The sequence below is a fragment of the Chiloscyllium plagiosum genome, chromosome 10 (assembly GCF_004010195.1).
Source record: "Chiloscyllium plagiosum isolate BGI_BamShark_2017 chromosome 10, ASM401019v2, whole genome shotgun sequence".
Taxonomy (NCBI): domain Eukaryota; kingdom Metazoa; phylum Chordata; class Chondrichthyes; order Orectolobiformes; family Hemiscylliidae; genus Chiloscyllium; species Chiloscyllium plagiosum.
The window spans coordinates 5,619,798-5,633,007 of NC_057719.1; the positions used below are offsets into that span (position 1 = coordinate 5,619,798).

At 43.3% G+C, this 13,210-nt stretch overlaps 1 protein-coding gene across 7 annotated transcripts in view; it reads left to right on the top strand.

The window, feature by feature from the left end:
- rps6ka5 (ribosomal protein S6 kinase, polypeptide 5) overlaps positions 1-13,210 on the top strand; it is a 222,500-nt gene that overhangs the window by 161,728 nt on the left and 47,562 nt on the right. The window contains exon 1 of one of the 7 annotated variants that reach the window (XM_043696947.1): positions 4,797-4,857. The exons of the other annotated variants lie outside the window; for them this stretch is intronic. The gene's annotated coding sequence lies outside the window, so the exon portion shown is untranslated. Of the gene's footprint in view, positions 1-4,796; positions 4,858-13,210 lie in introns of those variants that run through there. 7 annotated transcript variants of the gene reach the window in all.

A 13,210-nucleotide genomic window follows, 5' to 3' on the forward strand; every position in this document is an offset into this window, starting at 1 on the left:
ATCAAGGTTCCTCTGTAGTTTGAAAACCACCTATTTCGAGATGCTATTACACACCACAGGAGCAGATAGGACTTGAACCCAGAATCTCCTGGGTCAGAGATAGGGACACATCTACTGCATCACAAGGCCCAGGTGTTGAGTTCAGGCTGGGCAGGCCAATTCCTGTTAGCAAGGGAACTCCACAAGGGATATTAGAACATAGAACAATACAACGCCTTCGGCCCTCGATGTTGTGCCGACCTGTGAACTATTCTCAGCTCGTTCCCCCTACACTATCCCAAAATCATCCATGTCCTTTCCTAAGGATTGTTTAAATATCCCTAACATGGCTGCATTAACTACATTGGCGGGTAGGGCATTCCACACCCTTGCCACTCTCTGTGCAAAAAACCTGCCTCTGACATCTGTCTTAAATCTATCACCCCTCAATTTGTAGTTATGCCCTCTCATACAAGCTGATTAATTAGTACTTCCCTGTGGACTTTGCAGGGGTTATCACAATGGTCAGCTATAATAGGAAGGGGCTTTCACCATTACAGTCCAGGGAGATCTAGGATAGTTAGACAATGTTACCATTCTCATTCCAAGGCCTTTAGCACAATATTCAGGTTGACTTTCCAGTGTGATACTTTTGAATGTATCCACCCAGATGGTCTTAAAATATCTCGTGATACTATTTCAAAGAAGAGAAAAGGAATTATGTTTACTGTACTGGCCAAAATTTACCCCAAAACCAAAATCATTCAAAGAGATGATCTGTTTGTTATCTATCTGCTATAAGTGGGTGCTTGCTATGCACAAAATTGGTTGGTATATTTCTTAGAATACCACAGTTCACACTTCAAAGCCACATTTCAAATATACTTAATTGGTTGAGAAATGCTTTGGGATGTCCTGAGAATAAAATATTTTTCAACGTGCAAACGTAATTTTTTTTTCTAATCATAGAAAATGGTGCTAAAGTGACCTGCATGTGCAATTCACTGACATTTACACATACTGCTGCTCTGATTAAGGAATGTAACTTTCATTATTCACCTCTCCCAATACTTTTTCAGTGCAAACAACCACTTCCTACAAATTAATTTGTAATCCTTTGTACAAAGTGGGCTAGAAATTAGAATGTTCTGATCAGGAAAAATAAATCTGCTAGCAGTCTCTATGTTCCTAGGAATAATTGCTGAACTAATAACAATCTGATTGTGAATCTTCAGTTACAATCTACGAGACATGCTTATTAAGTGTTATAATTTAACAGAAGAAAGAGTACAAAATTAACCTCAAAGTACTTTCAACCAGAAATACTATTGTGCAACACCTGAAAGATCCAATATGGCGTGTGTGTGTGCAGCCTGTGCCAGAAGAACCTGTGAGACATATTTCATGGGGTCAGACCTGAAAATTGGTATTCAGCCAATTATGAGAAAGTGAGGACTGCAGATGCTGTTGAGTCAAAGTCAAAACATGTGGCACTGGAAAAGCACAGCAGGTCAAGCAGCATTCGAGGAGCAGGAGAATCGACATTTCAGGCATAAACCCTTCATCACTGAGCAACCCCACTGTCCTGTGACCAACCACTTCAACTTCCCCTCCCACCCCCCCAAGGACATGCAAGTCCTGGGCCTGCTCCTCTGCCAAATCCAAGCCACCCGACGACTGGAGGAAGAACACCTGTCCTTCCACTTGGGACCCATCAACCACACAACATTAACTTCACGAGTTTCCAAATCTCCCCTCTCCCCACCTCATCCCAGATACAACTGCCCAAATCGGCACCGCTCTCTTGACCTGTCCTATTTGTCCATCTTCCTTCCCACCTATCTGCTTCACCCTTCCCACTGACCTATCATTATTACCCCCACCTGTATCCACCTATCACCTTCCCAGCTATTTTCTCTCCACCCCCACCCCACTCTCCTATTTACCTCTCAGCCCCCTTCCCTCCTCCACATTTCTGATGAAGGGCTTATGCCAGAAATATGGATTCTTCTGCTCCTCGGATACTGCCTGACCTGTTGTGCTTTTCCATTGCCACATTTTTCAATTCAGTCAATTTTGTAAACACCTGTCTCCAGCTCCTTTTACCAAATTGTTTGACTGAATATGCTATAGTCCATTTTCCCAGGCACAAATTAGCATTAACTTAAAAGCCCCTGCCCACCTAGGGATACCTGATAAATGTCAAAAAGTATGGTGCTGGAAAAGCACAGCCGGTCAGGCAGCATCTGAGGAGCAGCAGAGTTGACATTAACTCTTCTTTCCTGATGAAGAACTGATGCTTGAAACATCGAGTCTCCCGCTCTTTGGATGCTGCCTGACCAGCTGTGTTTTTCCAGCACCACACTTTTCGACCCTGATCTCTAGCATCTGCAGACCTCAATTTCTGCTAATTGATACTTGATAAGTACCTATTCATTCTCACATGATCCTCCATTTTAAGTGGCAAGAAAGGCAGTCCGACAACAATGTCCTCTCCCAAGCCAAACTATCCAGTATTGAGGTGCTAAGCTCTCCTAAACCAACTCCAATCAGAACATCAGACCGCACAAAGCAATTGCTGTACTCTGAACTTGGTCATAGCAGGACACTCCCAGGAAGACAACAGACATGCTTTTGAGATGTCCTCAAAGCATCCCTGAAGAAGTTAAACATTGATTCTTGAGAGTCCATGGTTTGTGGCCAGCCAACATGGAGAGGGCTCATTGAGTAAAGCATCAACAGGTGAAGAAACTTTGTCAGGAACTTCCAGAAGCAAAGTCAAGATATTAGTGCACCCAAACCACTAAACTATCTACTTAGCCAATTTTATAAAGAACCACTAGATCTGTATATGGCAAAGCCTACAGATCACATATATCAGCTATCTCAGAACCTGTCAAATTGGAGTAGAAACAAGTCATTCTTGATGCCGAGGGTCTAGCTAAGAAGAGGATTCATTATTTATCATTTAAGTCTGTTCAAAGCCAAGAACTCAACTTGGTGCACAGACCACCTAGTCTCTGGCTTCTTGCATAAGCAATGATATGAGAAAATTTCGGCTTGCCAAAGTTTGTTTATGGCTCTGCATATTTACATAAGTGTGAGTCACAGATGGTGGGGCTCCTCGTCCAGATAATAAATGTATTCCATCTGGCTAATTCCAGCTGAACAGTGATCCTGTGATTCTAGAGTAACCAATTTTAGATAATTAGAAATAAATAAGTTCCAATGAAAAATGTTTACAAATCTTGTCATTTGAAGTAAAACATCTCCAGTCTTGTCTCAGCTTGATTGCATGAGTATAAAGAACAGTTCAAGGGGTTTAACTGTGAGCATGAAGTCATTGTACACACAATGTAGTGCTCTGTTGAGTCATGGTGCAAGCATGCTACCACTGTAAGCGATTTGAGTGTGTTTGGCTGGACTGTGAATTGTTGGTAATTCCATTAGCAAAGTGAGCCCCTGCACCCACAGATTGTAGAACAGGATAGAATGTGTAGTCTGGCCCTTATTTGAGAGTTGATGAGTTCCACAAGTCACTTAGAGTCGTAGAGGTGTACAGCTTGGACCCTTCGGTCCATCCTGTCCATGCCGACCAGATATCCCAACCCAATCTAGTCCCACCTGCCAGCACCCGGCCCATATCCCTCCAAATCCTTCCTATTCATATACCCATCCAAATGCCTCTTAAATGTTATAATTGTACCAGCCTCCACCACATCCTCTGGCAGCTCATTCCATACATGTACTACCCTCTTGGTGAAAAAGTTGCCCCTTAGGTCTCTTTTATATCTTTCCCCTCTCACCCTAAACCTATGCCCTCTAGTTCTGGACTCCCCGATCCCAGGGAAAAGACTTTGTCTATTTATCCTATCCATGCCTCTCATAATTTTGTAAGCCTCTATAAGGTCACCCCTCAGCCTCCGATGCTCCAGGGAAAACAGCCCCAGCCTGTTCAGCCTCTCCCTGTAGCTCAAATCCTCCATCCCTGTCAACATCCTTGTAAATCTTTTCTGAACCCTTTCAAGTTTCACAACATCTTTCCGATAGGAAGGAGACCCGAATTGCACGCAATATTCCAACAGTGGCCTAACCAATGTCCTGTACAGCCGCAACATGACCTCCCAACTCCTGTACTCAATACTCTGACCAATAAAGGAAAGCATACCAAACACCTTCTTCACTATCCTATTTACCTGCGACTCTAATTTCAAGGAGCTATGAACCTGCACTCCAAGGTCTCTTTGTTCAACAACACTCCCTAGGACCTTATCATTAAGTGTATAAGTCCTGCTAAGATTTGCTTTCCCAAAATGCAGCACCTCGCATTTATCTGAATTAAACTCCATCTGCCACTTCTCAGCCCATTGGCCCAACTGGTCCAGATCCTGTTGTAATCTCTGTGAAAATACTTTTTAGCTGCTTTCAATAGATAAGTGCAGAGAAATTTGAACACAGACACTACTCAAAAACCAAGTAAACAATGATTTGGAGATGCCGGTGTTGGACTGGGGTGTACAAAGTTAAAAATCACACAACACCAAGTTATAGTCCAACAGGTTTAAGTGGAAGCACATTGGAAACTAGTGTGCTTCCAATTAAACCTGTTGGATTATAACCTGGTATTGTGTGATTTTTAACCAAGTAAACAATGTGATTGTTCCTCTCAACAGTTTCTCTTTAATTCAGATATATGGCTTGTAATCAAAGCTATTTACTTTATGATTTCTATTAAGTATTTATATTCACTGCTGACTTAATTTAAAGCAAGGTTTTTTTCTCATTCTCCCATTAGCATTCTGAAACCAGCCTTACAATAGATTACAACTTGTGCAAGTCCGTTTCTCCTATCTTCACCTTATTGATTTCTTCGGGCATGTGAGTTGAACAAGGAATAGTCACAGGACATTTAAATACAGAACCAAGCATAGACAATCCCAAACACTACGGCGAAAATGAGGACTGCCGATGCTGGAGATCAGAGTCAAGGTTAGAGTGGTGCTGGAAAAGCACAGCAGGTCAGGGAGCATCCAAGGAGCAGGAAAATCGACCTGATCAAGAGCTTTTGCCCGCAACGTTGATTTTCCTGCTCCTCGGATGCCGCCTGACCTACTGTGCTTTTCCAGCACCACTCTAACCTATCCCAAACAGTAGTCAAACAGGAATACTGTTCATGGAGGTCGCAGTGGCAGGAAACCTGCTCATTCTTTCCATCATTAACTCAGAGGCACTGAGTTTATTAAGCAGCTTTGCTGCTGCCCTTGAACAGAGCAGCCAGCTCAGCACAGGCTTCTGGTCTGTACATGGTTTGATACGAAGCTCTACATTATATTTATTAATTTGACATTGAGGAAACTGTAACATTTTCTTTGTAGCAGAAACTGCACCTGCCAAAATTTTGTTTTAAAAATTGTATGGTTTTTCCAGTGATTTAGGATGTACGCTTTTGATCTACACAAATTGAAAGAGCAGTTTTTTCTCTCAGTTCCTCCTTGTCTTCCATAATTATTCTATGATGTGGAGGTGCCAGTGTTGAACTGGAGTGGACAAGGTCAGAAGTACACAATACTAGGTTATACAGGGCAACCTTGATTATCTGAACATCGATTATCCGAATTTTGGATTATCCGTACAAGATCTCAAAGTCCCGATGCTTTGGATTATCCGAACAAGATACTGCCAACTCATGTCATTCACATAATCGAGGTTGTTCTGTAGTCCGACAGGTTTATTTGAAATCACAAGCTTTCAGAACTCTGCTCTTTCATCAGGTGAAGTGACTTGGCAAAAGAGCAGCCCTTGTAATTTCAAATAAACCTGTTGGGACTATGATCTGGTGTCGTGTGACTTCTTATGTAGTTACTCCAATCTCAGAACATTATGATGAAGGTTCATGATACATTGTTGTTATTTGTAAACTTGGGTTCTAAAGTGAAAATAATTATGTATAGCCTTAAGTCTGATTTATGTTTTGATATTGTGTATATGTTAAGAAGGCAAGGACAGGACAGTTTAGTTTCATTTTAAATTAATTCTGTGAGTGTTACTGGTTTCTCTGGAAATGTGTTTACTTGCATTTATATGAGACATTTCAAAAAGATTGATATTTAATTGTGGTGAAAGTTCAGTGCTTCATAAACAAAGTGTATAATTATTTATTCTAAATATTAATGAGGGAAGCAAATATCCTATAGCAGAGTTTGCAAATGATACAAAAATAGATGGAAAGACAAATGGTGAGAATAACACAAAGAGCCTGCAGATGGATAAAGAGTGGGCAAAAACTTGGCAGATGAAATATAATGTCATAATGTTGGTAGGAGCAATAAAGGATTAGATTAGATTACTTACAGTGTGGAAACAGGCTATTCGGACCAACAAGTCCACACCGACCCTCCGAAGAGCAACCTACCCAGCCACATTCCCCTACACCTAACACTGTGGGCAATTTAGCATGGCCAATTCACCTAACTTGCACATCCTTTAGACTGTGGGAGGAAACCGGAGCACCTGGAGGGAACCCACGCAGACACGGGGAGAATGTGCAAACTCCACGCAGACAGTTGCCTGAGGCAGGAATTGAACCCGGGTCTCTGGCACTGTGAGGCAGCAGTGCTAACCACTGAGCCACCGTGCTGCCAAAGGAGCAGAATATTATCATAGAATGTCTGTGTGGAATCAGACCATTCAGCTCATCGAGTCCACACTGACCCTCCAAAGAGAATCCCACCCGGACCCACCACCTCCCCAATCCCTGTAACCCTGCCTTTCCTATTGCTACAAGGAAAAAGGAAGAGAATGGGGTTGAGAAACACATCAGCTCGATTGAATTATGGCGCAAACTGGATGGGCCAAATGGCCTATTCCTACTCCTATATTGTATTCTAGGCCTCTCAAAATGAATACTAACATTGGCTTTCATTGGCAGGGGGAATGAGTTTAAAAGCTGCAGCTCTATTCAGCCCTGGTTAGACCACACTTAGAATATTGTGTTCACTTCTGGTCCCCTCACTATAGGAAGGATGTGGAAGCTCTAGAGAGAGTGCAGAGGAGATTTGCCTGGGCTGGAGGGCAGGTCTTATGAAGAAAGGCTGAGGGAGCTAGGGTTTTTCTCACTGGAGCGAAGAAGGGTAATGGGTGACTTGATAGAGGAGTATAAGCTGATGAGAGGCATCGATAGAGTGGATAGCCAGAGACTTTTTCCCGGGGTGGAAATGGCTATCATGAGGGGGCATAATTTTAAGATGATTGGAGGAAGGTTCAGGGGCGATATCAGAGGTTGGTTCTTTACACAGAGAGTGGTGGGTGAGCGGAATGCACTGGCAGTAGTGTAGTAGAGTCAGTTCATTAGGGACATTTAAGCGACACTTGGATAGGCACATGGATGATAGTAACATGAAGAGGTAGGTAGTTTGATCTTAGAGTAGGATAAAGTGTCGGCACAACATCAAAGGGCCAAAGGACCTGTGCTGTGCTGTACTGTTCTATGTTCTATGTAATTCACCAAGCCTGCACATCTTTGGACTGTTGGAGGAAACTGGAGCAGCCAGAGAAAACTCATGCAGACACAGGGTGAATGTACAAACTCCACAGAGACAGTTGCCTGAGGCTGGAATCGTACCATGGTTCATGGCGCTGAGAGGCAACAGTGGTAACCACTGAGCCACTAAGCTGCTGCATTATGGGAAAAGACTATCGAAAGCTGCAGCACGGAAGGATTTGGAAATCCTCATGCATAAGTCTGAAAAGGCTAAATACAAATTCAGCTGGTAATACAACATGGAATATTGGTCTTTATTTCAAAGGAGATGGAGTCCAAAAATAGGGAAGTCTTGCTCAAACTATACAAGACATTAGACAACACCAAGAATACTATGAGTTGTTTTGGGCCCCTTATACAAGGAAAATATGCTGGCATTAAATGTAGTCCAGAGAAGATTCAATAAATTGATCCCGGTTATGCAAGGACTGTCTTACAAAGAGGAGCAAAGTGCGTTAGGATTTGTTGGAGTTTAGAACATTGAAGGGTACAGCACAGTACAGCCCTTTGGCCCATGATGTTGTGCCGAGCATTTATCTTAATCTGAGATCAACCTAACCTACACACCCCTCAATTTACTGCTGTCGTGTGTTTGTCCAGCAGCCACTTAAATGTCCCTAATGTCTCTGTCTCTACTACCACTACTGCCAGTGCATTCCATGCACCCACCACTCTCTGAGTAAAGAACCAACCTCTGACATCTCCCCTATTATTTCCTCCAATCACCTTAAAAGTATGACCCCTTGTGACAGCCATTTCTGCCCTGGGGAAAAGTCTCTGGCTATCTACTCTATCTATGCATCAGTACACCTTGTACACCTCTATCAAGTCACCTCTCTTACTTCTTCTCTCCACAATGAAAAGCCCTAACTCACTTAACCTCTCTTCATAAGACAGGCCCTCCAATCCAGGCACCATTCTAGAATCTGCTCTGCACCCTATCTAAAGCATCAAAATCCTGCCAATGAGGCAACCAGAACTGGGCACAATGTTCCAGGGTTCCAGGGTTTCAGGATGCAAAGATCATCGCCAGAGGTGCAGCAATCTCACTCCTTGCTGCCCGTAGTAATCTTGGATATATCTGGTCAGGCCCTGGAGACTTATCTATCTTGATGCTTTCCAGAATTTCCAGTAAATCCACTTTCTTAATATCAATCTGTTCAAGCCTATTAACCTGGTACACGATGGTCTCACTATCAATAAGGTCCCTCTCCCTAGTGAATACTGAAGCAAAAAAACTAATTTAGGGCCTCCCTCACCTCTTCAGATTCCACTATCCCTGATCGGCTCTACCTATCTCTGATCATTCTGTTAATCCTCACGTAAGTATAGAACACCTTTGGATTTTCCCTAATCCATCCCGCCAAGGCTTTTTCGTGCCTTTTCCTAGCTCTCCTCGGTCCATTTTTGCATTCTTTCCTAGCCTCCCTGTAATCCTCGAAAGCTGCGCTAGCTCCTTGCCTCCACCACCTTAAATAAGCTTCTTTCTTCCTCTTGATGAGAAGCCCCTCTTTTCTTGTCATCCAAGGCTCCTTCACCTTATCATTCCTTGCCTGTCTCAGTGGGACAAAGCTATCCAACACTCGCAACAAGTGCTTCTTAAACAGCCTCCACATTTCTATTGTGCATTTCCCGTAGAACAATTGTTCCAAATTTATACTCCACAGCTCCTGTCCAATAGCAGTGTAGTTCACCCTCCCTGAATTTAATACCTTCCCATACCGTCTGCTGCTATCCCTCTCCATGGCTATGGTAAAGGTGAGGCAGTGTGGTCACTGCCACCAAAATGCTCTCCCGAGAGATCTGACACCCAGCCTGGCTTGTTGCCCAGCACCAAATCCAATATGGCCTCCCCCTTGGTTGGCCTATCTACATATTGAGCTGGAAATGTGTGGCTGGAAAAGCGCAGCAGGTCAGGCAGCATCCAGGGAACAGGAGAATCGACGTTTCGGGCATAAGCCCTTCTTCAGGAAGAAGGGCTTTCCTGAAGAACGGCTTATGCCCGAAACGTCGATTCTCCTGTTCCCTGGATGCTGCCTGACCTGCTGCGCTTTTCCAGCAACACATTTCCAGCTCTGATCTCCAGCATCTGCAGACCTCACTTTCTCCTATCTACATATTGAATCAGGAATCCTTCCTGGACACACCTGACAAAATCAACTCCATCCAGACCACCTGCACTAAAGAGGTTCTAAGCAATATTGAGGAAGTTGAAGTCACCCATAACAACAACTTTGTTACATCTGCACATTTCCAAGATCTGCTGTCCAATCTGTTCTTCCATCACTTTGCATTTACAAAAATGAGAGGTAACCTTACTGAAACATTCAAGCCTCTTAGGGACTTGTAAGATTAGAAACATAGGAATGAGGAGGCCATTGAGCCCTTCGAGCATGTTTCACCATTCATCACGATCATGGTTGATCGTCCAATTCAGTAGCCTAATCCTGCTTTCTCCCCATAACCTTTGATCCCATTCGCCCCAAGTGCTATATCTAGCTTCCTCTTGAATACAATCAATGTTGTGGCATCAACTATTTCCTATGGTATTGAATTCCATAGGCTCAGTAATCTTCGGATGAAGAAATGTCTCCTCTTCTCTGTCCTAAATGAAAATCCCGAATCCTCAGGCCTTGACACCGGTTCTGGACACATCCACCATCAGGAAATCCTCCCTGCATCTACCATGTCTAGTCATGTTAGCATTTTAAAAGTCTCTATGAGATCCCCCCCTTATTTGTCTGAACTCCAGCGAAAACAATCCTAACCTAGTCAATCTCTCCTCATTTGTCAGTCCCGCCATCCCTGGAATCAGCCTGGTAAACCTTCGCTACACTCCCTCGAGAGAAAGAGCATCCTTCCTCAGAAAAGGTGACCAAAACTGCGCACACTCCTCTCTCCCAATTTACAGCCATTCAGGTAGTAATTTGCCTTCTTGTTTTTGCTTCCAAAGTGAATAACCTCACACTAATCCAAATTATACTGCATCTGCCATTGATTTGCCCACTCTCCCAACCTGTCCAGATCATGTTGAAGGATCTCTGCATCCTCGTCACAGTTCACCATCCTACCCAACTTGGTATCATATGCAAACTTTGTGATTTTACATTTTGTTCCCTCCATCCAAACCATTAGTATATATTATGGATAGCTGGGGGTCCCAGCATCGATCCTTGTGGAACCCCACTAGCTATTGCCTGCCAATTTGAAAAGGACCCATTAATTCCTATGCTTTGTTTCCTCTCTGCCAACCAGTTTCCTATCCATCTCAATAGAATTCCCTCAATCCCATGTGCTTTAATCTTGCACAATAATCTCTTATGCAGGACTTTGTCAAACTCTTTCTGTAAATCCAAATATCCCACATCAACTCGCTCCCCCGGTCAGCTTTACTAATTACATCGTCATACAATTCCAGCAGATTTGTCAAGCATGATTTTCCCTTCATAAATCCACACAGACTTTGTCTGATCCTGCCACTGCCTTCTAAATGCTCTACGACAAAGTCCTTGACAATGAATACATTCAAAACAAAAGAACTGTGAATGTTGAACTTTACCTTCCTCAGTGAGAGCTTACCTCCTTTGCTTTAAGCAGAGGTTGATCATCACGTCATCTCCAAAAGTAGCTTTCCTCAATGAAAGTTGCATGGATACAGTAATCTCCTTAACTTCAGACAGTCCTGCATTCTGATGACATAGATACCCCAGAGTCACTACTCAGTAACACCCTGGTGCACTATGGGTGGCCCTGGTAAGATAACTGAAGCAGTGGCATAGCGTTATTTCATTTCACTGTCCCTGCTACCAACCTGATCTTAAGGTTTTTATTTTTCAGTATTCCACACACGCAAACTGCCTGCTTGAACTTCCTCTGAGGTTTTGGTATCTCTTTCAGTTAACGACTGCTCACAAAAGTACAGACTTTGAAACCAAAGTCAGTTCAAAAAATAGGCTCACACACCATTCCCCTGTTGCCCTGTCTAATCAGTGTATTTCATGACAATAAGGAAACGTGACTTTAATTAAGTCTTATTTGAAGGACATCATGTAACAATGTGCCTGAGTAGCTGGGAGTCTCATGGAATCAGTACCAATATCCCAGTGGCTATCATAGAATCACAGAGCTATTACATTGTAGAAGGAAGCCATTTGGCCCATCATGCCTGCACTCTATCTGTTATCTAGTGCCAAAAACTAAACTTGTTGGAAAAGCTCAGCAGGTCTGGCAACATCTGTGGAGAGGAATCAGAGTTCACGTTTCAAGTCTAGTAACCCTTAGAATCATAGAGTTACAGAGATATACAGCATGGAAACAGACCCTTTGGTCCAACTCATCCATGCCAACCAGATAAGCTAAATAAATCTAGTCCCATTTACCAGCACTTGGCCCATTTCCCTCGAAATCCTTCCTATTCATATACTCATCCACATACCTTTTAAATGTTGTAATTGTACCAGCCTCCACCATTTCATCTGGCAGCACACACCACCTTCTGCATGAAAAAATTGCCCCTTAGGTCCTTTGTAAATCTTTTCCCTCTCACCTTAAACCTATGCCCTCTAGTTTTAGACTTCCCCACCCCAGGGAAAAGACCTTGTTTATTCAATCTATCCATGCCCCTCATGATTTTATAAATCTCTATATGGTCACCTCTCAGCCTCCGACGCTCCAGGGAAAACAGCCCCAGCCTATTCAGCCTCTCCCTGTAGCTCAAACCATCTAACCCCTGTCAACGTCCTTGTAAATCATTTCTGAACCCTTTCAAGTTTCACAAGTTTTCCTTCCTATAGCAGGGAGACCAGGGCTGCATACAGTATTCCAAAAGTGGCTTAACCAATGTTTTGCACAATGACAACAGGACCTCCCAATTCCTATACTCAGTGCACTGACCAATAAAGACAAGCATACCAAATGCCTTTTTCACTATCCTATCTACCTGGGAATCCACTTTCAAGGAACTATGAACCTCACTCCGAGGTCTCTTTGTTCAGGACTACTCTCCAGGACCTTACCATTAAATGTATAAGTCCTGCCTGATTTGCCTTTCCAAAATGCAGTACTACATATTTATCTAACCTAACTCCATCCGCCACTCCTCAGCCCATTGGCCCATCTCATTAAAATCCCATTGTACTCTGATGGTAACCTTCTTTGCCATGCACTATACCTCCAATTTTGGTGTTACCTGCAAATTTACTAGCCATTTTTCATATGCTCACAACCAAAGCATTTATATAAATGACAAAAAGCAGTGGACTGAGCAGTGATCCTTGTGGCACATGGCAGGTCAAAGGCCTTCAGTCTGAAATGTAATCCTCCACCACCACCCTCTGTCTTCCACCTTTGAACCAGTTCTGCATCCAAATGGCTAATTTTCTCTGTATTCCATATGATCTAACCTTGCTAACCAGTCTACCAAGAGGAACCTTGTCAAACACCTTACTGAACTGAAAATGTGTTGCTGGAAAAGCGCAGCAGGTCAGGCAGCATCCAAGGAACAGGAGAATCGATATTTCGGGCATGAGCCCTTCTTCAGCATCGGGCATGAGCCTGAAGAAGGGCTCATGCCCAAAACATCGATTCTTCTGCTCCTTGGATGCTGCCTGATCTGCTGCGCTTTTTCAGCAACACATTTTCAGCTCTGATCTCCAGCATCGGCAGTCCTCACTTTCTCCTAGAAGAAACGCC